Here is a 24136-nt window from a genome sequence, read left to right as displayed (position 1 = left end):
ACCTAGTTTGATATTGCCCTAGGTGACCTGTACCACTAATTATAGGAATCAAGATGCCATGAGGAACCCAAGGTGTGGACTAACTCACAGTCAAACGAGAATTCCTTACACACAGCTATGTAAGTGTTGAGAGACACTAATACAAAGTTGTGGGTACGTGCAAGGAAATCCTCAAACACACCGATACCTCTTGTACACGACAGGGTAAGTGTTGATAAACACTATTACTAGGTCGCTGATTTATACAAGAGAGATCCAAAACATGCCATGCTATGAAAAAATGCCCTAGTATGCACCTATTGTAAACATACCTAGATATGGAAAATCTAGGCAGTCATAGATAGATGAAATCATGGGGCAAAAGATGCTAGTCTAAATGAAAAATCTAAGAAATCAAACAAGTCATTCACTTATGACCAACTGACACCTCTTGCCAAGAGTAGGATTAGGGTGGAGGATTAAGTTTGCTAAGCGAGGGAAGGATTAATCCCTAGGATAAAGCTCAAAGCGGGTGGACTTTTAGGATTAGGCGAGTGATCATATGGCCCTGAAGATTAACTTGTGGACTTAGGACTCTTCTTAAGACTTCATGAAGCTTACACAAAGACACACAAGCTCAGTTGATGGGACAATCCTTATTCATGATTTTGGCAAAGACTCATCATCATACGCGTGATTTATTTGAAGGTGGAAGGGGAGGAATGTTGTGATGGGTGAATTGGATGGGGAGGGTGATTGGAGCACCGACCTGATAGACAATGGATCCAATTTATTTACCTTGGTGCCTGCATGGAGGTTTTTACCAAGGTACTTGTCCATAGTGCCACAAAGTGGTTTTCACTGATGGATGAATTAATTTTTTTTTTTTTTGGGTGTCACAGGGTGCCTGTTTGACAGGTTTTCACAAGAGTGACAATTTTTTCAGGATCTTTTTCTTATTTTTATGTATTTTTCATGATTTTTTGATATTTTTGACAATTAATGACTTTCTGAGGACTAGGCATAAAATCTTTTTAGGTGCATGATATTGATTGGATCGTCCAGAGGATCTCCTTCTAGAGTAGCCAACTGATAGGCCCTTGATCCATATTTTTCTATGGTTACATATGGTCCAAGCCAATTAGGCTCGAACTTGCCTTTCTTTTTTCTTTCTTGAAGGTTTTTCTGATTTTCCATGAGGAAAAGATCACCAATTTGAAATTCTCGAGTTCTGACTTTCTTGTGGTAACTCATGCGTAGATGGTTCTGATAGACCTAAAGATGGTTCAAGGCCTTGAGGCGCCTTTCATCTAACAATTTTGTATTCTTCATCTGGTAGGATATTTTGCAGCGATACCCTTAGAGAGGGGATCTCGATCTCAAGGGGGAGGACAACCTTGGAGCCAAAGACAAGGGAATAAGGGGTGGCGCCTATGGGTGTGTGGATGGAGGTGAGGTAGGCACACAAAGCAGGATGGAGTTGGAGGTACCAATCATGACCAACTTCATTGACTGTCTTTTTGAGGATTTTGATTAGGGTTTTGTTAGAAGCGTTAGCTTGACCATTACCTTGGGGGTAATACAGGGTGGAGAAGCGATGTTGGATGTCAAATTTCTGGTAGAGTTCTTTGACATCCTAGTTTTTAAATTGTTTGCCATTATCTGTAATGATAAATTTTGGAATGCCATATCGACAGATCAAGTAGTTCAGGATGAATTTGGATATCTTCTTACCAGTGGTAAAAGTAAGAGGGATAGCCTCTACCCACTTGGTGAAATACTCGGTGGCAGTGATGAATTTATGCCCGTTGGAGGGTGAAGGGTGGATTTTCCCAATGAGATCAAGCCCCCACTGTGAGAAGGGCCAGGGTGTAATGAATGTCTACAATTTTTGTGATGGTGCATGAATCTTATTGCTATGTTGCTGGCAAGGGATGAATTTCTTCATATAGTTATATGCATCTACTACCATTTTAGGCCAATAATATCCCGTTCTCAAAATATTTTGAGTAGAGGTGAGCCCACTTGAGTGTGGCCCACAAATGCCTTCATGTACTTCACGTAATGCCCATTATGCCTCTTATTTATCTAAACACCTTAGGAGGGAACCATCAAAATTCCTTCTAAATAGGGTGTCTCCAAGGATGGTGTAGCGAGCACATTGGCAGATGAAGATTTGTTGTTGGGTTTTGGTAAGGTGTGGGGGAATGGCATTGTCTTTTAGGAAAGCAAAGGTTTCTTGGTACTAGGGGGACTCGGTACCAATGAGTACACACACCATTTTGGACTCCGGTAGATCGTATGCCGATATGAATAGTTGCGCGACTAAGAACTCACACTTCTGACTATGTGCTGGCATTTGAAGGAGGGAGCCAATGGTGGCCATTGCATCTGCAGCCCTATTGTTTGTTCATGGGACTTGATCAAACTTGATTGTTGTGAAGTGCTGCTTAAGATTTTCAACCATGCTATGATAGGGGAGGAGTTCGTCATCTTTTGTTTGGTATTCGTCATTGACTTGTTTTATGACCAGTTGGGAATCACCATAGATTTGTAATTCCCTTATCTTCCACTAGATAGCAACCGTAATCCTATAATGAGTGCCTCATATTTTGCAATGTTGTCGGTACATGCAAAAGCTATCTTGTATGACTTTGGTATACAATCTCCTTGAGGTGTGATCAATAGTATTCCTGCCCCTGATCCATTTTGTGTGCAAGAGCCATAAAAGTATAACTGCCATGTGGAGGATGTGGTGACAGTCATAATGAATTCATTCGATAATTCTGTGAGAATAGGATGGTCACCTGGAAGTGGAGTGTCAGCGAGTTGATTTGTGATGACTTGTCCTTTGATTGCTTTTCTGTCTACATACTCAATGTCAAACTCGCTTAACAACATGACCCATTTAGTGGTTCTTCTAGTGAGGGCAACTTTTGATAAGAGATATTTAAGCGGGTCAATTTTAGCAATTAGTTTTGTTTTGTTGTTCAACATATAGTGTCGGAGTTTCTGTGTGATAAACACCAATTCTAGGCATGCTTTTTCAATTGGGTATAATTGAGTTCATACCCCACCAGTGTCTGACTGATGTAATATATGACATGTTCCTTCCCTTGATCATCTGTTTGTGCCAACAATGCCTCCAATGCCACTGTGGTAGCACATATGTACAAAATAAGAGGTTTTCCAGGAGTAGGAGGCATAAGAACTGGAGGTGACACCAAATATTCTTTTAGTTTTTCAAAGGCCTCTTGACACAAGCAGTCCCATTTGAATTTTGAGTCTTTGCGCAACAGGTGTGCAAATGGATGGCACTTATCTACCAGTTGTGAAATAAAATGTCGAACAGATTGGAGTTTCCCCTGGAGGTTACCCAGCTATTTGAGAGTTTTTGGTGGAGGTAATTCCACAATGGCTTTCACCTTTGCAGGGTCGACCTCGATGCCTCTGCGAGAAACAATGAAACCTAGTAGTTTTCCTGATGTCACACCAAAATCACACTTCTTAGGATTTAGGCACAATTTGTATTTTTCCAATCTTTCAAAGATCTGCTTTAAGATAGGGATGTGTTCTTGTCTTGTCTTTGATTTGCCTAGCAGATCATCCACATAGTTCTCCATAATTTTATGCAAGAGATCATGAAAAATTATTGTCGTGGCATGCTGATATGTGGCTCCAGCATTTTTGAGGCCAAAAGGCATGACCTGGTAATAGAAAGTTCCCCACGGTGTTGTGAACATAGTTTTATGTTGATCTTCATCTGCAATCCTGATTTGATTATATCCAAAATATCCATCCATAAGTGATAGCATCTCATGTCCTCTTGTAAGGTCCACAATCATATCTATGTTGGGGAGCGGGAAATCATCTTTGGGACAAACCTTGTTTAGATCTTGGAAATCGGTGCAGATGTGGATGCCCCCAACAGGTTTGCTGACAGGTACAATGTTGGATACCCATTCAGTGTAGTCTATTGGTTTGATGAATTCTGTGTTCAACATCTTTTGGAGTTCTGCCTTGACCCGGAGTGCAATATGTGGATGGATTTTGTGCAACTTCTGTTTTACAGGTTTTGCATCTGGGCGAACAGTGAGATTATGAACCACCAATTCAGGATCTAAACCTGGCATACTGGCATATGACCATGTGAAATTGATTTTTACCTCTGTGAGGAAATTGATGAAGTCTTCTTTCTCTTGTTCTGTGAGAGACTTGGCAATGAGCATGTTTTTTGGAATGTCTTTGGTGCCCATGTTGATACTGTCTGTTTGTTCAATTAGAAAATTTGACTTGTCTTGTGGAAGATAACCAATGGTAGGGAGGTCAAGTCCCTCATTGTCAAGTGCCTTTTCTAGGTTTTCACTTTCAGATACGCCCTTTGTTTTTGCTTTTTTCTCATCCGGGTGCCTCAAAGAGGTTTTCACCTAGGGAATCATGTTTTTTTTTTTTTATTATCTTTTTTGTGGCTAAGGGCATTGACCTGACTACCAAAGTACCTCTTTTCATGTAGTTGAATACCATGTACTCTGTTGCAGTCTTCCAAATATTGCATAGTCAGGAGAGTAATTAGAGCATTATCATCGACATAAATATCTAAAGTGGGTTTGTCTCATTGGCCCCAGTCTATGAGTTCAGGATGGACAAGATGTAGCTTATACTAAATGGGAGGGGTTATGGTGGTGATGACATTAATGTGACTTTCAAAGAAGATATCATTTTCATATTCATAAGGCATTTCTTGGAACTCCTCTTCGTCAGAGCTTTCGATATCCAAGGAAGGACTTGAAGGGGCACTAGCGATAGTAATCTTAGGCACCAAGGTGTACCCCAAGCCTCTGTTGTACTTGTAGGAGATAGGATTTATGGGTGATTTTCTTCCTTTCTCCTTTGGTCCCAGGTCGTGTCCTTTGTAACCCATTTTTTCAACTATAGTTGATGCTTTCGAATACATTTTTTTAGATATTTTTGTTGGATCTTCATCTTCTTCCCGATACAGCCATGCAGATACATCTGTGTCGAGGCTCTCCTCATCAAATGGGCCCCATTGCTAGAAGGTGGCATCTTTGCATTGTATGACCGATTTATGATCTTTTTTGAGCTCTTTTGGTTTGCCAAATGACTTAGGAGATAGCGGGAGGTTGCCTATTAATAAGACATCCTCCAATTTGTATTCTCCACAGCCATTATCCAAGATCTTGATTTGTGTGTCTGGTTGGGATGAGGTGGAGGCAACATTTGATGTGTCTGATGGAGGAGTTGGTGATGGTCTATTTAGTGGAAAATGATATGGATGTTTCCCCTCTAAGAGTTTGCAATATTGGAAAGGTTGTGGATCACCTTTGATAGTGATCTCTCTTCAATTAAAAGGGAATTTGATGCATTGGTGATAAGTGGAGGGTACGACTTACAAGGAGTGGATCCATGGTTGACCAAGAAGGATGGTGTAGGGGAGATCAAGATCTAGTACTTGGCAAGGGGTTTCAATTGTGATAGGGCCCACTTGAAGAGGTAAGGTGATCATGCCCTTTGAAACTCTTTCCGCATCATCATATGCTTTTATTGTGATCCTTCCTGATGCGTCTACCAGGTCCTCAGAAAGTCCCAATTGTTTTATTAACTTGTATGTACATAGATTGAGTCTGGATCCACCATCTATCAGGATACATTTGATCTTGTGCTTCTGGAGAAGGGCTTCGATGTGAAAAGGTTTATTATGGTCTTCATCTATAAGAGCATCATTGGAAGTGAACACAAGGTGTTACTAGGCAACAAGGTTTCCAATGAGAGCTTGGAATTGGGTAGCATTGATATTATCGGGAATGCAAGACTCAAGGAGGGCTTGTTCCAAAATTTCTTTATGGATAGGGGAAGTCTTGAGAAGTTCTAGAATGGAGATCTGTGAAGGGGTCTTCCAAGTTGGTCAAGGAGGTCATATCGACGGTTGGAAGACATGGTTGGAGGGTTTGGTGGGGGAGGAGCTCCTTGGATAGTGACTTTACCTTGGCATGTGGTTACATTGTAGTCATTCTGAGAGTAGGGGTGGAAGGTGTAGCACCTTGAATGACTATCCTAGAAAGATTAGGTTTGATTTCAAAACAACAGAAGTACTACCGATAGCCATAACAAGAGAATCCCACGAATCAGGCAAAGAACAAAGCAAGATCTAACCTTTTTCCTCCTCCTCCATCTTAACACCGACGGATACTAATTGAGCCACCAACATATTGAATGCTTCCAGGTGGTCTGCAATTCGTCCACCCTCTTCCATCTTCAAGGAATACAATTTCTTTCTTAATAAAATTTGATTTAATAAAGATTTCACTTGATACATCTCACCAAGCTTAGTCCATAGCTTCTTTGCAGAGTTTTCTTCATGGACATTGATTAGAACAGAGTCTGCCAGGCACAGTCTGATTAGACCCTTGGCTTTTCGGTCCATAACATCATACTGAGCTACCGCAGTAGGATCTGAGGGCCTTTGGACATTCGCATCAACAGCATCCCAAAGATCTTGATCTATTAGCAGATCTTCCATCTTCAGCTTCCACATCTCAAAATTACTTCCATTAAATTTCTCCACCTCTATTCTCCCTGACGAACTCGCCATCTGAATATTCCTGCAACAAGATCAAAAAGTGTCTTCTGCACAAGCTCCCACTCAAATCTGGATTAGTTCAAAAAACCCAACTGCCCACAATTGAAACCAAAGGTGATCAGGCTCTGATACCACTTGTAAGGAAGTAAAGTAGCGGAAACAACTTCCTACACTAACCTTGAGAGGAGGGTAATGCAAAACTTTTTCAGATCGTTACAATAGTTACAGAAAATAGAAATAGATATAATAGCATTCATAGCATAACACAATGATTTACGTGGGGAAAACCCTTTCGGGAGAAAAACCCCACCCTCCAAAAGCAGCTCAATATTTTATTCAGTAATCAAAAACAGATTACAACATACTTGCAGAGCAAGCTCTTCACAGGAGTAGCACTAAACAGAGATTCAGAGGCAACTCAATAGCCATAAGACTCTTACACACAACCTCTATCTCATACACCTCATAAATAGGAGATACAATACAAGAAACCGTCAAACGGTATTACAAAACCATGGGCTAAAACCACCCAATAAGGTGTAGCCGACCTTATCTCCCTTCTAGAAGCCCTATGACATGTTAAAGCACACATCAACATGTGTCGCTCCCTTTTTACAGCTCATTTATGTATTCGATACAAATTATTTTTCCTATTTCAAGAGTACAAACTTCTGGAGGCCATAACTTGAGAACCGGGTGTCCGATTGACGAACCGTTTGAAGCGCCGAAAAGCTCGCGAAGTGCTCTATCACCTCATAACCGCTTCGCCGGTTACGACCACTTTTTAGGGCGTTTCCAAGCCTCTAAAGTCCCCAAAATTAAGTTTAAACATTTTATTGCACCCCTCCAAGACGAAAACTTTAATATCTTCAAAACTAGCTGTGACCTTCCGACGCAACTTTACCGGAATGCTTATCTAGCCAACCAGAAGCTTCAGGGAGAGTTTTGCACCATTTCGTGCTCAAATGAAAACTTACTATAAATAGTAACCTCGCATAAATGCAAGGTTGAGACACCATTTTTCCCAACAAATCTCCCACTTGTCGAACACCTTGCAAGAGCGGAAGGGAATGTCAACACAATGAATCAATTGCTAGGGGCCATAAGGCCCATAGACTCTGAACACCATCTGAACTTCTCTGTGCTCACAGCCTTAGTTAAAGCATCTGCAACATTCATCAAAGTTTCCACCTTAACCAGCTTCACCCTACCATCTTCGACCATATCTCTAACAAAATGATACTGAAAATCAATATGTTTGGTCCGGGCATGAAATGTCGGGTTCTTAGCTAGGCTAATTGCACTCTGACTGTCACAGTAAATTGTCACTATACCTTGTTTTATTCCAATATCCGAACACAGTCTCTTAAGCCAAATGGCCTCTTTACAAGCATGAGTAGCTTCCATATACTCTGCTTCAGTAGTGGATAAAGCAACCACAGCCTGTCGCTTACTCATCCAACTAATTGCACCACCAAACAAAGTAAACACATAAGCACTGGTGGATCTTCTGCTATCAATATCACCTGCCCAATCTGAATCCAGATAACCATGGATATCAAGGGAAGTCATGTCTCCAACTGAATACCATGATAACACAAAGAATACTCTGAAGTACCCTTCAAATATCTGAAGACTCTTTTGACTGCATCCTAATGAACTCTACCAGGATTAGACATATATCTAGAAAGTACTCCCACTGCTTGGGCAATATCTGGTCTAGTACAGACCATAGCATACATCAAGCTTCCAACTACACTCTGGTAAGGCACTCTGCTCATGTCTTCCATCTCCAGTGGGGATGTAGGACAATCTGAAATAGATAGTTTCATTCCAACTGTAAAAGGAACACTCAATGGTCTACAATTCTACATGTTGAACCTCTGTAACACTGAATTCACATACTTACTCTGGCCTAGCCATAGCTTTCTATTCACCCTATCTCTTCTAATTTCCATCCCAAGAATGTGCTTTGCTGCACCAAGATCTTTCATTTCAAATTTAGCAGCGAGCTGAGACTTCAGTTCTGAAATCATACCTTTCCCTTTGCCAATGAATAACATATCATCAACATACAATGCAATGAATAAGAAATGATCACCATAAGATTTATAATAAACACAATGATCTGATTTAGAACATTCAAATCCCAAACTCAACACATATGTATCAAATTTCTGGTACCACATCCTAGGACTTTGTTTGAGGCCATACAAAGATTTCTTCAATTTACAGACCAAATTACTTTTGCCTTTCACCACATAGTGCTCCGGCTGTGTCATATAAATATCTTCCTCCAAATCACCATGAAGGAAAGAAGTTTTCACATCCATTTGCTCAACCTCTAAATCATAAGCAGTAGCAATAGAAAGCAAAAATCTAATGGACGTCATTTTTGCAACAGGAGAAAATATCTCACCGTAATCAACACCCTCAACCTGAGAGTAGCCTTTTGCAACCAACCTTGCTTTATACTTCTCAATGCTTCCATCTGAACCAATCTTTTTCTTGAACACCCATTTACAACCAACAGGTTTTCGTCCTTCAGGAAATGGTACAAGATCCCATGTATCATTCTTTTTCAAAGCTGCCATTTCTTCCTCCATAGCAATCTTCCAGGATTCTGCATCATTCATACCTAATGCCTCTTCTACAGATTTCGGTTCATCCACACTAGTATTCAGAGTAAAAATACATCTCCAATCATTAGGTGAATACCTTTCAGGTGGTTGTCTATGTCTTGTAGACCTTTGAACAAGCTGAGTTGGAGGTTCTTCCTCCTCTTCTGAAGATTCAGAGCTAGACGAGCTCTCCTCAAATTCTTGCCTATCTAGGGGTCTTGATTCAATTCTTTCAGGTGTAGAAGGAAGTTGAATCACATCTTCTTTTTTAGTCTGTTCTGGCTGCAATGTAACAGAAGGAGACTTAATTTCTCTACAAATAACACTTCTACTGTGAATTACCTTTTGTGCAACACGGTCCCAAAGCTTGTATCCTTTCACACCATAACTATACCCGATGAAGATACATTTCACAGCCTTGTTCTCCAACTTTGTTCGCTTCTCTTTTGGCACATGTGCATATACCTGACAACCAAAAACTCTAAGATGTCTCAATAAAGGCTTGTGACCTGACCATGCTTCCATAGGCATTTTATCAACAAGAGCTGATGTAGGAGACCTGTTAATCAAGTAGCAAGCAGTGGCAACAGCTTCAGCCCAAAACTTTTTTTCGAGACCAGCACCACTCAACATACTCCTAGCCTTCTCCATCAGTGTCCTGTTCATTTTTTCTGCAACTCCATTTTGCTATGGAGAATACGGAGTTGTCTTATGTCTGTTAATTCCACAGTCTTTACAGAATCTATCAAAATCATTAGAGCAAAACTCACCGCCATTATCAGTTCTCAAACATTTTATTTTCTTTCCAGTCTGCAACTCAACCATTGCTTTAAATTCTTTAAAACGACTAAAAACTTCAGATTTACTCTTTAGAAAATATACCCATGTCCTTCTACTAAAATCATCAATAAATGAAACATAATATGTGGATTTTCCAATCGAAGAGACATCTACTGGACCAAACACATCAGAATGGATAAGATCCAAAACACCACAAGTTTTATGAGAACTAGAGTAAAACTGAACGCGGTTTTGTTTTCCATAAATGCAATGCTCACAGAAATCAAAGTCAAGGTTACAGTCATTCAAACCTTCAACAAGGTTTTTTTTTTCAAGGTCCTTAGACCCTTTTCTCCAATGTGGCCAAGTCTTTGGTGCCATAACATAGTCTTCTCTGCAGGTAACTTTGCTTCAGACGAAGGAGCACCCTTAGGTACCTCAAAAAAATTTCCATCTGCTGAAGGTGAAACCTTCAAATCTTCTAATGAAGTATCAACAAATTTACTTTTTACAGAAGTGCTATTACACTCAACAGTGTGTGCTTCAAACTTATACAAAGTGCCAAACCTGACACCTCTCGCAACTACCATAGCACCCTTAATCATCTTACATCCTGCTTGAGAAAAGACTACCTGCACACCCGCATCTATCAGTTTGCTCACAGATAACAAGTTTCGTTTTAATCTAGGGATATGCAGCACACCATTAATCCTTTTTATTCTACCATCAGAAAACCTGATTCTAACTTTACCTCGACCAACAATGTCTAGATGTTAATCATCACCCAAGTACACCTTACCTCCATTAACTCCTTCATATTCAGAAAACCAATCTCTATTGGAAGTCATATGAAAAGATGCACCTGAGTCAATTAGCCAGGCATCATTACCTGCATGAGTCGCCAAAGCCGCAATAAATGCATCGCCATCTTCCTTGTCCGACTCAGAATTAGAATCGAACCTTTTCTTTTTCTTCTTCTTTTCTTCTTTGCGGTCCTTACGGATGTGACCCGGTTTACCACAATTCCAGCAAATGACTTTGGACTTTCCAGGAGATTTCGATCTCCCTTTGGATTTGGACTTGCTGCGCTTCTCATTCTTCTTGTCTTTTTCTTTAAGTCTTCCACGAATGGTTAGGGCTTCCTTTGAACTGATGGATACCTTCCTTCGCATCTCTTCACCGAGTAGGGCACCCACCACGTCTTCAGATTTCAAAACAACAGAAGTACTACCAATAGCCATAACAAGAGAATCCCACGAATCAGGCAAAGAACAAAGCAAGATCTAACATTTCTCCTCCTCGTCCATCTTAACATCGACGGATACTAATTGAGCCACCAACATATTGAATGCTTCCAGGTGGTCTACAATTCATCCACCCTCTTCCATCTTCAAGGAATACAATTTCTTTCTTAAGAAAATTTGATTTAATAAAGATTTCACTTGATACATCTCACCAAGCTTAGTCCATAGCTTCTTTGCAGAGTTTTCTTCATGGACATTGATTAGAACAGAGTCTGCCAGGCACAGTCTGATTAGACCCTTGGTTTTTTGGTCCATAACATCATACTGAGCTGCCACAGTAGGATCTAAGGGCCTTTAGACATTCGCATCAATAGCATCCCAAAGATCTCGATCTATTAGCAGATCTTCCATCTTCAGCTTCCACATCTCAAAATTACTTCCATTAAATTTCTCCACCTCTATTCTCCCTGATGAACTCGCCATCTGAATATTCTTGCAACAAGATCAAAAAATGTCTTCTGCACAAGCTCCCACTCAAATCTGGATTAGTTCAAAAAACCCAACTGCCCACAATTGAAACCAAAGGTGATCAGGCTCTGATACCACTTGTAAGGAAGTAAAGTAGAGGAAACAACTTCCTACACTAACCTTGAGAGGAGGGTAATGCAAAACTTTTTCAGATCATTACAACAGTTACAGAAAATAAAAATAGATATAATAGCATTCATAGCATAACACAGTGATTTACGTGGAGAAAACCCTTTCGGGAGAAAAACCCCACCCTCCAAAAGCAGCTCAATATTTTATTCAGCAATCAAAAACAGATTACAACATACTTGCAGAGCAAGCTTTTCACAGGAGTAGCACTAAACAGAGATTCAGAGGCAACTCAATAGCCATAAGACTCTTACACACAACCTCTATCTCATACACCTCATAAATAGGAGATACAATACAAGAAACCGTCAAACGGTATTACAAAACCATGGGCTAAAACCACCCAATAAGGAGTAGTCGACCTTATCTCTCTTCTAGATGCCCTATGACATCTTAAAGCACACATCAACATGTGTCGCTCCCTTTTTACAGCTCATTTATGTATTCGATACAAATTATTTTTCCTATTTCAAGAGTACAAACTTCCGGAATCCATAACTTGAGAACCGCGTGTCCGATTGACGAACTGTTTGAAGCGCCGGAAAGCTCGTGAAGTGCTCTATTACCTCATAACTGCTTCGCCAGTTACGGCAACTTTTCAGGGCATTTTGGAGCCTCTAAAGTCCCAAAAATTAAGTTTAAACATTTTATTGCACCCCTCCAAGGCGAAAACTTTAATATCTTCAAAACTAGTTGTGACCTTGCGACGCAACTTTACCAGAATGCTTATCTAGCCAACCAGAAGCTTCAGGGAGAGTTTCGCACCATTTCGTGCTCAAATGAAAACTTACTAGAAATAGTAACCTCGCATAAATGCAAGGTTGACACGCCATTTTTTCCAACAAATCTCCCACTTGTCGAAGACCTTGCAAGAGCGGAAGGGAATGTCAACACAATGAATCAATTGCTAGGGGCCATAAGGCCCATAGACTCTGAACACCATCTGAACTTCTCTGTGCTCACAGCCTTAGTTAAAGCATCTGCAACATTCATCAAAGTTTCCACCTTAACCAGCTTCACCCTACCATCTTCGACCATATCTCTAACAAAATGTTACTGAACATCAATATGTTTGGTCCGGGCATGAAATGTCGGGTTCTTAGCTAGGCTAATTGCACTCTGACTGTCACAGTAAACTGTCACTGTACCTTGTTTTATTCCAATATCCGAACATAGTCTCTTAAGACAAATGGCCTCTTTACAAGCATGAGTAGCTGCCATATGCTCTGCTTCAGTAGTGGATAAAGCAACCACAGCCTGTCGCTTACTCATCCAACTAATTGCACCACCAAACAAAGTAAACACATAAGCACTGGTGGATCTTCTGCTATCAATATCACCTGCCCAATCTGAATCCACATAACCATGGATATCAAGGGAAGTCATGTCTCCAACTGAATTACCATGATAACACAAAGAATACTCTGAAGTACCCTTCAAATATCTGAAGACTCTTTTGACTGCATCCCAATGAACTCTACTAGGATTAGACATATATCTAGAAAGTACTCCCACTGCTTGGGCAATATCTGGTCTAGTACAGACCATAGCATACATCAAGCTTCCAACTGTACTCTGGTAAGGCACTCTGCTCATGTCTTCCATCTCCAGTGGGGATGTAGGACAATCTGAAATAGATAGTTTCATTCCAACTGTAAAAGGAACACTCAATGGTCTACAATTCTGCATGTTGAACCTCTGTAACACTGAATTCACATACTTACTCTGGCCTAGCCATAGCTTTCTGTTCACCCTATCTCTTCTAATTTCCATCCCAAGAATGTGCCTTGCTGCACCAAGATCTTTCATTTCAAATTTAGCAGCGAGCTGAGACTTCAGTTCTGAAATCATACCTTTCCCTTTGCCAATGAATAACATATCATCAATATACAATGCAATGAATAAGAAATGATCACCATAAGATTTATAATAAACACAATGATCTGATTTAGAACGTTCAAATCCCAAACTCAACACATATGTATCAAATTTCTGGTACCACATCCTAGGACTTTGTTTGAGGCCATACAAAGATTTCTTCAATTTACAGACCAAATTACTTTTGCCTTTCACCACATAGTGCTCCGGCTGTGTCATATAAATATCTTCCTCCAAATCACCATGAAGGAAAGCAGTTTTCACATCCATTTGCTCAACCTCTAAATCATAAGCAGTAGCAATAGAAAGCAAAAATCTAATGGACGTCATTTTTGCAACAGGAGAAAATATCTCACCGTAATCAACACCCTCAACCTGAGAGTAGCCTTTTGCAACCAACCTTGCTTTATACTTCTCAATGCTTCCATCTAAACCAATCTTTTTCTTGAACACCCATTTACAACCAACAGGTTTTCATCCTTCAGGCAATGGTACAAGATCCCATGTATCATTCTTTTTCAAAGCTGCCATTTCTTCCTCCATAGCAATCTTCCAAGATTCTGCATCATTCATACCTAATGCCTCTTCTACAGATTTCGGTTCATCCACACTAGTATTCAGAGCAAAAATACATCTCCAATCATTAGGTGAATACCTTTCAGGTGGTTGTCTATGTCTTGTAGACCTTCGAACAAGCTGAGTTGGAGGTTCTTCCTCCTCTTCTGAAGATTTAGAGCTAGACGAGCTCTCCTCAAATTCTTGCCTATCTAGGGGTCTTGATTCAATTCTTTCAAGTGTAGAAGGAAGTTGAATCACATCTTCTTTTTTAGTCTGTTCTGGCTGCAATGTAACAGAAGGAGACTTAATTTCTCTAAAAATAACACTTCTACTGTGAATTACCTTTTGTGCAACAGGGTCCCAAAGCTTGTATCCTTTCACACCATAACTATACCCGATGAAGATACATTTCACAGCCTTGTTCTCCAACTTTGTTCGCTTCTCCTTTGGCACATGTGCATATGCCTCGCAACCAAAAACTCTAAGATGTCTCAATGAAGGCTTGTGACCTGACCATGCTTCCATAGGCATTTTAATAACAAGAGCTGACGTAGGAGACCTGTTAATCAGGTAGCAAGCAGTGGCAACAGCTTCAGCCCAAAACTTTTGTTCGACACTAGCACCACTCAACATACTCCTAGCCTTCTCCATCAATGTCCTGTTCATTCTTTCTGCAACTCCATTCTGCTGTGGAGAATACGGAGTTGTCTTATGCCTGTTAATTCCACAGTCTTTACAGAATCTATCAAAATCATTAGAGCAAAACTCACCGCCATTGTCAGTTCTCAAACATTTTATTTTCTTTCCAGTCTGCAACTCAACCATTGCTTTAAATTCTTTAAAATGACTAAAAACTTCAGATTTACTCTTTAGAAAATATACCCATGTCCTTCTATTAAAATCATCAATAAATGAAACATAATATGTGGATTTTCCAATCGAAGAGACATCTAGTGGACCAAATACATCAGAATGGATAAGATCCAAAACACCACAAGTTTTATGAGAACTAGAGTAAAACTGAACGCGGTTTTGTTTTCCATAAATGCAATGCTCACAGAAATCAAAGTCAAGGTTACAGTCATTCAAACCTTCAACAAGGTTTTTAGTTTTCAAGGTCCTTAGACCCTTTTCTCCAGTGTGGCCAAGTCTTTGGTGCCATAACATAGTCTTCTCTGCAGGTAACTTTGCTTCAGACGAAAGAGCACCCTTAGGTACCCAAAAACCATTTCCATCTACTGAAGGTGAAACCTTCAAATCTTCCAATGAAGTATCCGCAAATTTACTTTTTACAGAAGTGCTATTACACTCAACAGTGTGTGCTTCAAGCTTATACAAAGTCCCAAACCTGACACCTCTAGCAACTACCATAGCACCCTTAATCATCTTACATCCTGCTTGAGAAAAGACTACCTGCACACCCGCATCTATCAGTTTGCTCACAGATAACAAGTTTCGTTTTAATCTAGGGATATGCAGCACTCCATTAATCCTTTTTATTCTACCATCAGAAAACCTGATTCTAACTTTACCTCGACCAACAATGTCTAGATGTGAATCATCACCCAAGTACACCTTACCTCCATTAAATCCTTCATATTCAGAAAACCAATCTCTATTGGAAGTCATATGAAAACATGCACCTGAGTCAATTAACCAGGCATCATTACCTGCATGAGTCACCGAAGCCACAATAAATGCATCGCCATCTTCCTTGTCGGACTCAGAATCAGAATCGAACCTTTTCTTTTTCTTCTTCTTTTCTTCTTTGTAGTCCTTACGGATGTGACCCGGTTTACTGCAATTCCAGCAAATGACTTTGGACTTTCCAAGACATTTCGATCTCCCTTTGGATTTGGACTTGCCGTGCTTCTCATTCTTCTTGCCTTTCTCTTTAGGTCTTCCACGAACGGTTAGGGCATACTTTGAACTGATGGATACCTTCCTTTGCATCTCTTCACCGAGTAGGGCACCCACCACGTCTTCAGATTTCAAAACAACTGAAGTACTACCGATAGCCATAACAAGAGAATCTCACGAATCAGGCAAAGAACAAAGCAAGATCTAACATTTCTCCTCCTCGTCCATCTTAACACCGACGGATACTAATTGAGCCACCAACATATTGAATGCTTCCAGGTGGTCTGCAATTCGTCCACCCTCTTCCATCTTCAAGGAATACAATTTCTTTCTTAAGAAAATTTGATTTAATAAAGATTTCACTTGATACATCTCACCAAGCTTAGTCCATAGCTTCTTTGCAGAGTTTTCTTCATGGATATTGATTAGAACAGAGTCTGCCAGGCACAATCTGATTAGACCCTTGGCTTTTCGGTCCATAACATCATACTGAGCTGCCGCAGTAGGATCTGAGGGCCTTTGGACATTCGCATCAACAGCATCCCAAAGATCTCGATCTATTAGCAGATCTTCCATCTTCAGCTTCCACATCTCAAAATTACTTCCATTAAATTTCTCCACATCTATTCTCCCTGACGAACTCGCCATCTGAATATTCCTGCAACAAGATCAAAAAATGTCTTCTGCACAAGCTCCCACTCAAATCTGGATTAGTTCAAAAAACCCAACTGCCCACAATTGAAACCAAAGGTGATCAGGCTCTGATACCACTTGTAAGGAAGTAAAGTAGCGGAAACAACTTCCTACACTAACCTTGAGAGGAGGGTAATGCAAAACTTTTTCAGATCGTTACAACAGTTACAAAAAATAGAAATAGATATAATAGCATTCATAGCATAACACAATGATTTACGTGGGGAAAACCCTTTCGGGAGAAAAACCCCACCCTCCAAAAGCAGCTCAATATTTTATTCAGTAATCAAAAACAGATTACAACATACTTGCAGAGCAAGCTCTTCACAGGAGTAGCACTAAACAGAGATTCAGAGGCAACTCAATAGCCATAAGACTCTTACACACAACCTCTATCTCATACACCTCATAAATAGGAGATACAATACAAGAAACCGTCAAACGGTATTACAAAACCATGGGCTAAAACCACCCAATAAGGTGTAGCCGACCTTATCTCCCTTCTAGACGCCCTATGACATGTTAAAGCACACATCAACATGTGTCGCTCCCTTTTTACAGCTCATTTATGTATTCGATACAAATTATTTTTCCTATTTCAAGAGTACAAACTTCTGGAGGCCATAACTTGAGAACCGGGTGTCCGATTGACGAACCGTTTGAAGCGCCGGAAAGCTCGCGAAGTGCTCTATCACCTCATAACCACTTCGCCGGTTACGACCACTTTTTAGGGCGTTTCCAAGCCTCTAAAGTCCCCAAAATTAAGTTTAAACATTTTATTGCACCCCTCCAAGATGAAAACTTTAATATCTTCAAAACTAGCTGTGACCTTCCGACGCAACTTTACCGGAATGCTTATCTAGCCAACCAGAAGCTTCAGGGAGAGTTTTGCACCATTTCGTGCTCAAATGAAAACTTACTATAAATAGTAACCTCGCATAAATGCAAGGTTGAGTCACCATTTTTCCCAACAAATCTCCCACTTGTCGAACACCTTGCAAGAGCGGAAGGGAATGTCAACACAATGAATCAATTGCTAGGGGCCATAAGGCCCATAGACTCTCAACACCATCTGAACTTCTCTGTGCTCACAGCCTTAGTTAAAGCATCTGCAACATTCATCAAAGTTTCCACCTTAACCAGCTTCACCCTACCATCTTCGACCATATCTCTAACAAAATGATACTGAAAATCAATATGTTTGGTCCGGGCATGAAATGTCGGGTTCTTAGCTAGGCTAATTGCACTCTGACTGTCACAGTAAACTGTCACTATACCTTGTTTTATTCCAATATCCGAACACAGTCTCTTAAGCCAAATGGCCTCTTTACAAGTATGAGTAGCTTCCATATACTCTGCTTCAGTAGTGGATAAAGCAACCACAGCCTGTCGCTTACTCATCCAACTAATTGCACCACCAAACAAAGTAAACACATAAGCACTGGTGGATCTTCTGCTATCAATATCACCTGCCCAATCTGAATCCAGATAACCATGGATATCAAGGGAAGTCATGTCTCCAACTGAATACCATGATAACACAAAGAATACTCTGAAGTACCCTTCAAATATCTGAAGACTCTTTTGACTGCATCCTAATGAACTCTACCAGGATTAGACATATATCTAGAAAGTACTCCCACTGCTTGGGCAATATCTGGTCTAGTACAGACCATAGCATACATCAAGCTTCCAACTACACTCTGGTAAGGCACTCTGCTCATGTCTTCCATCTCCAGTGGGGATGTAGGACAATCTGAAATAGATAGTTTCATTCCAACTGTAAAAGGAACACTCAATGGTCTACAATTCTACATGTTGAACCTCTGTAACACTGAATTCACATACTTACTCTGGCCTAGCCATAGCTTTCTATTCACCCTATCTCTTCTAATTTCCATCCCAAGAATGTGCTTTGCTGCACCAAGATCTTTCATTTCAAATTTAGCAGCGAGCTGAGACTTCAGTTCTGAAATCATACCTTTCCCTTTGCCAATGAATAACATATCATCAACATACAATGCAATGAATAAGAAATGATCACCATAAGATTTATAATAAACACAATGATCTGATTTAGAACATTCAAATCCCAAACTCAACACATATGTATCAAATTTCTGGTACCACATCCTAGGACTTTGTTTGAGGCCATACAAAGATTTCTTCAATTTACAGACCAAATTACTTTTGCCTTTCACCACATAGTGCTCCGGCTGTGTCATATAAATATCTTCCTCCAAATCACCATGAAGGAAAGCAGTTTTCACATCCATTTGCTCAACCTCTAAATCATAAGCAGTAGCAATAGAAAGCAAAAATCTAATGGACGTCATTTTTGCAACAGGAGAAAATATCTCACCGTAATCAACACCCTCAACCTGAGAGTAGCCTTTTGCAACCAACCTTGCTTTATACTTCTCAATGCTTCCATCTGAACCAATCTTTTTCTTGAACATCCATTTACAACCAACAGGTTTTCGTCCTTCAGGAAATGGTACAAGATCCCATGTATCATTCTTTTTCAAAGCTGCCATTTCTTCCTCCATAGCAATCTTCCAGGATTCTGCATCATTCATACCTAATGCCTCTTCTACAGATTTCGGTTCATCCACACTAGTATTCAGAGTAAAAATACATCTCCAATCATTAGGTGAATACCTTTCAGGTGGTTGTCTATGTCTTGTAGACCTTCGAACAAGCTGAGTTGGAGGTTCTTCCTCCTCTTCTGAAGATTCAGAGCTAGACGAGCTCTCCTCAAATTCTTGCCTATCTAGGGGTCTTGATTCAATTCTTTCAGGTGTAGAAGGAAGTTGAATCACATCTTCTTTTTTAGTCTGTTCTGGCTGCAATGTAACAGAAGGAGACTTAATTTCTCTAAAAATAACACTTCTACTGTGAATTACCTTTTGTGTAACAGGGTCCCAAAGCTTGTATCCTTTCACACCATAACTATACCCGGTGAAGATACATTTCACAGCCTTGTTCTCCAACTTTGTTCGCTTCTCCTTTGGCACATGTGCATATGCCTCGCAACCAAAAACTCTAAGATGTCTCAATGAAGGCTTGTGACCTGACCATGCTTCCATAGGCATTTTAATAACAAGAGCTGATGTAGGAGACCTGTTAATCAGGTAGCAAGCAGTGGCAACAGCTTCAGCCCAAAACTTTTGTTCAAGACCAGCACCACTCAACATACTCCTAGCCTTCTCCATCAGTGTCCTGTTCATTTTTTCTGCAACTCCATTCTGCTGTGGAGAATACGGAGTTGTCTTATGCCTGTTAATTCCACAGTCTTTACAGAATCTATCAAAATCATTAGAGCAAAACTCACCGTCATTATCAGTTCTCAAACATTTTATTTTCTTTCCAGTCTGCAACTCAACCATTGCTTTCAATTCTTTAAATTGACTAAAAACTTCAGATTTACTCTTTAGAAAATATACCCATGTCCTTCTACTAAAATCATCAATAAATGAAACATAATATGTGGATTTTCCAATCGAAGAGATATCTACTGGACCAAACACATCAGAATGGATAAGATCCAAAACACCACAAGTTTTATGAGAACTAGAGTAAAACTGAACGCGGTTTTGTTTTCCATAAATGCAATGCTCACAGAAATCAAATTCAAGGTTACAGTCATTCAAACCTTCAACAAGGTTTTTATTTTTCAAGGTCCTTAGACCTTTTTCTCCAGTGTGGCCAAGTCTTTGGTGCCATAACATAGTCTTCTCTGCAGGTAACTTTGCTTCAGACGAAAGAGCACCCTTAGGTACCCAAAAACCATTTCCATCTGCTGAAGGTGAAACCTTCAAATCTTCCAATGAAGTATCCGCAAATTTACTTTTTACAGAAGTGCTATTACACTCAACAGTGTGTGCTTCAAGCTTATACAAAGTCCCAAACCTGACACCTCTAGCAACTACCATAGCACCCTTAATCATCTTACATCCTGCTTGAGAAAAGACTACCTGCACACCCGCATCTATCAGTTTGCTCACAGATAACAAGTTTCATTTTAATCTAGGGATATGCAGCACACCATTAATCCTTTTTATTCTACCATCAGAAAACCTGATTCTAACTTTACCTCGACCAACAATGTCTAGATGTGAATCATCACCCAAGTACACCTTACCTCCATTAAATCCTTCATATTCAGAAAGCCAATCTCTATTGGAAGTCATATGAAAACATGCACCTGAGTCAATTAACCAGGCATCATTACCTGCATGAGTCACCAAAGCCGCAATAAATGCATCGCCATCTTCCTTGTCGGACTCAGAATCAGAATCGAACCTTTTCTTTTTCTTCTTCTTTTCTTCTTTGTAGTCCTTACGGATGTGACCCGGTTTACTGCAATTCCAGCAAATGACTTTGGACTTTCCAAGACATTTCGATCTCCCTTTGGATTTGGACTTGCCGCACTTCTCATTCTTCTTGCCTTTCTCTTTAGGTCTTCCACGAACGGTTAGGGCATCCTTTGAACTGATGGATACCTTCCTTTGCATCTCTTCACCGAGTAGGGCACCCACCACGTCTTCAGATTTCAAAACAACTGAAGTACTACCGATAGCCATAACAAGAGAATCCCACGAATCAGGCAAAGAACAAAGCAAGATCTGACATTTCTCCTCCTCGTCGATCTTAACACCGACGGATACTAATTGAGCCACCAACATATTGAATGCTTCCAGGTGGTCTGCAATTTGTCCACCCTCTTCCATCTTCAAGGAATACAATTTCTTTCTTAAGAAAATTTGATTTAATAAAGATTTCACTTGATACATCTCACCAAGCTTAGTCCATAGCTTCTTTGCAGAGTTTTCTTCATGGACATTGATTAGAACAGAGTCTGCCAGGCACAGTCTGATTAGACCCTTGGCTTTTCGGTCCATAACATCATACTGAGCTGCCGCAGTAGGATCTGAGGGCCTTTGGACATTCGCATCAACAACATCCCAAAGATCTCGATCTATTAGCAGATCTTCCATCTTCAGCTTCCACATCTCAAAATTACTTCCATTAAATTTCTCCACCTCTATTCTCCCTGACGAACTCGCCATCTGAATATTCCTGCAACAAGATCAAAAAGTGTCTTCTGCACAAGCTCTCACTCAAATCTGGATTAGTTCAAAAAACCCAACTGCGCACAATTGAAACCAAAGGTGATCAGGCTCTGATACCACTTGTAAGGAAGTAAAGTAGTGGAAACAACTTCCTACACTAACCTTGAGAGGAGGGTAATGCAAAAATTTTTCAGATCGTTACAACAGTTACAGAAAATAGAAATAGATATAATAGCATTCATACCATAACATAGTGATTTACGTGGGGAAAACCCTTTCGGGAGAAAAACCCCACCCTCCAAAAGCAGCTCAATATTTTATTCAGCAATCAAAAACAGATTACAACATACTTGCAGAGCAAGCTCTTCGCAGGAGTAGCACTAAACAGAGATTCAGAGGCAACTCAATAGCCATAAGACTCTTACACACAACCTCTATCTCATACACCTCATAAATAGGAGATACAATACAAGAAACCGTCAAACGGTATTACAAAACCATGGGCTAAAACCACCCAATAAGGTGTAGCCGACCTTATCTCCCTTCTAGACGCCCTATGACATGTTAAAGCACACATCAACATGTGTCTCTCCCTTTTTACAGCTCATTTATGTATTCGATACAAATTATTTTTCCTATTTCAAGAGTACAAACTTCCGGAGGCCATAACTTGAGAACCGGGTGTCCGATTGATGAACCGTTTGAAGCGCCGGAAAGCTCGCGAAGTGCTCTATCACCTCATAACTGCTTTGCCGGTTATAGCCACTTTTTAGGGCATTTCGGAGCCTCTAAAGTCCCCAAAATTAAGTTTAAACATTTTATTGCACCCCTCCAAGACGAAAACTTTAATATCTTCAAAACTAGCTGTGACCTTGCGACGCAACTTTACCGGAATGCTTATCTAGCCAACCAGAAGCTTCAGGGAGAGTTTTGCACCATTTTGTGCTCAAATAAAAACTTACTATAAATAGTAACCTCGCATAAATGCAAGGTTGAGACACCATTTTCCCCAACATCAATGAGATCTTGTAAGTAGATTTTAAGCTTCATGCATTTTCGTGTACCATGTCCCTTGATATGACGATACTCACTATATTCATTCATTTTCGTGTATCATGTCCCTTGGTTGGGATCAAACTGACGAGTGATTGGGAAAACCACTATGTCTGCTTGAACAAGCTTTTGGAACACCACTTCAATAGGCTCAGCAAGAGGAGTGAAGTCTCTTGGAGTCTTGTTATTGGATCAGGGTGGTCGCCCCTAGATTGAGACATTGTTGTGAGGAATTTGGGATTGATTTTGATTATTTTAATTGTTGAATTGATGATTTGTGGTGGTGGGTTTTGGAGGAGTAGCCATGGCCTAGACCCATTTTGCATCAGTTACACCATCATTGACTACGTTCTTGCTCTTGGACCAGAATTTTGGTTTATCATTATGATAAGAGGAAGAATTTTGAGTTGATCTTTGGTAGTGTTTCAAGGTTCCTTCCTATAACAAGACACATTCAAGGGCTAGGCCCTTATTAGTCAAGTTTTGGAAAGATTTAATACATTGAGATGTCAGAGGTCTTGAAAGTTCGGGCACTAGGTTCTTTTGAAATAATTCAATTTGGTGTTGTTTTGGCATGTCCCAATGGAATTTCTTGATGAGGTGTTGCAATCTTTGCAAGAAGTTAGAAAAAGTCTCTCTGGGCCTTTGCTTTGTGTTACACAGGTCCATGATGGAAACATCATTAGCCATGTTGTAGGCATAGTGAGCCACAAACTTTTCTGCCAAGTCTGGAAAGGAGATAATGGAACCTCATGGCAAGGACGAGAACCGTGCTAGGGAATCTCCTGTGAGACTCTTAGGGAAGAGCCTTCAAAGGTATAGGTCACTATAGGAGACTTCTTGGCATAGGATGTGAAATTCCCGGACATGGTCGTGGGGGTCCCCTCTGCCTTCATACTTGGTAAATTTAGGGATCTCAAACCTTGGGGGGTAGGGTGCAACTGATATAAATGGGTCATAAGGACAAGGACAAAATTCCTCAAACGAGTAAGGTTTCCTTTTATAAGTCCCTTCTTTCATGTCCTAGATGATGTTTTTCATGTCCTGTATTTCTTTACTGAGGTCTTGTTGTGGATTTTGGAAATGATGGATTCTGTTCGCCCCTAGAATGGGATGAGTCATGGAAGGTGCACCACCACT

This window comes from Cryptomeria japonica, chromosome 4 (assembly GCF_030272615.1).
Source record: "Cryptomeria japonica chromosome 4, Sugi_1.0, whole genome shotgun sequence".
Lineage (NCBI taxonomy): Eukaryota > Viridiplantae > Streptophyta > Pinopsida > Cupressales > Cupressaceae > Cryptomeria > Cryptomeria japonica.
This window is presented reverse-complemented; position numbering follows the sequence as displayed.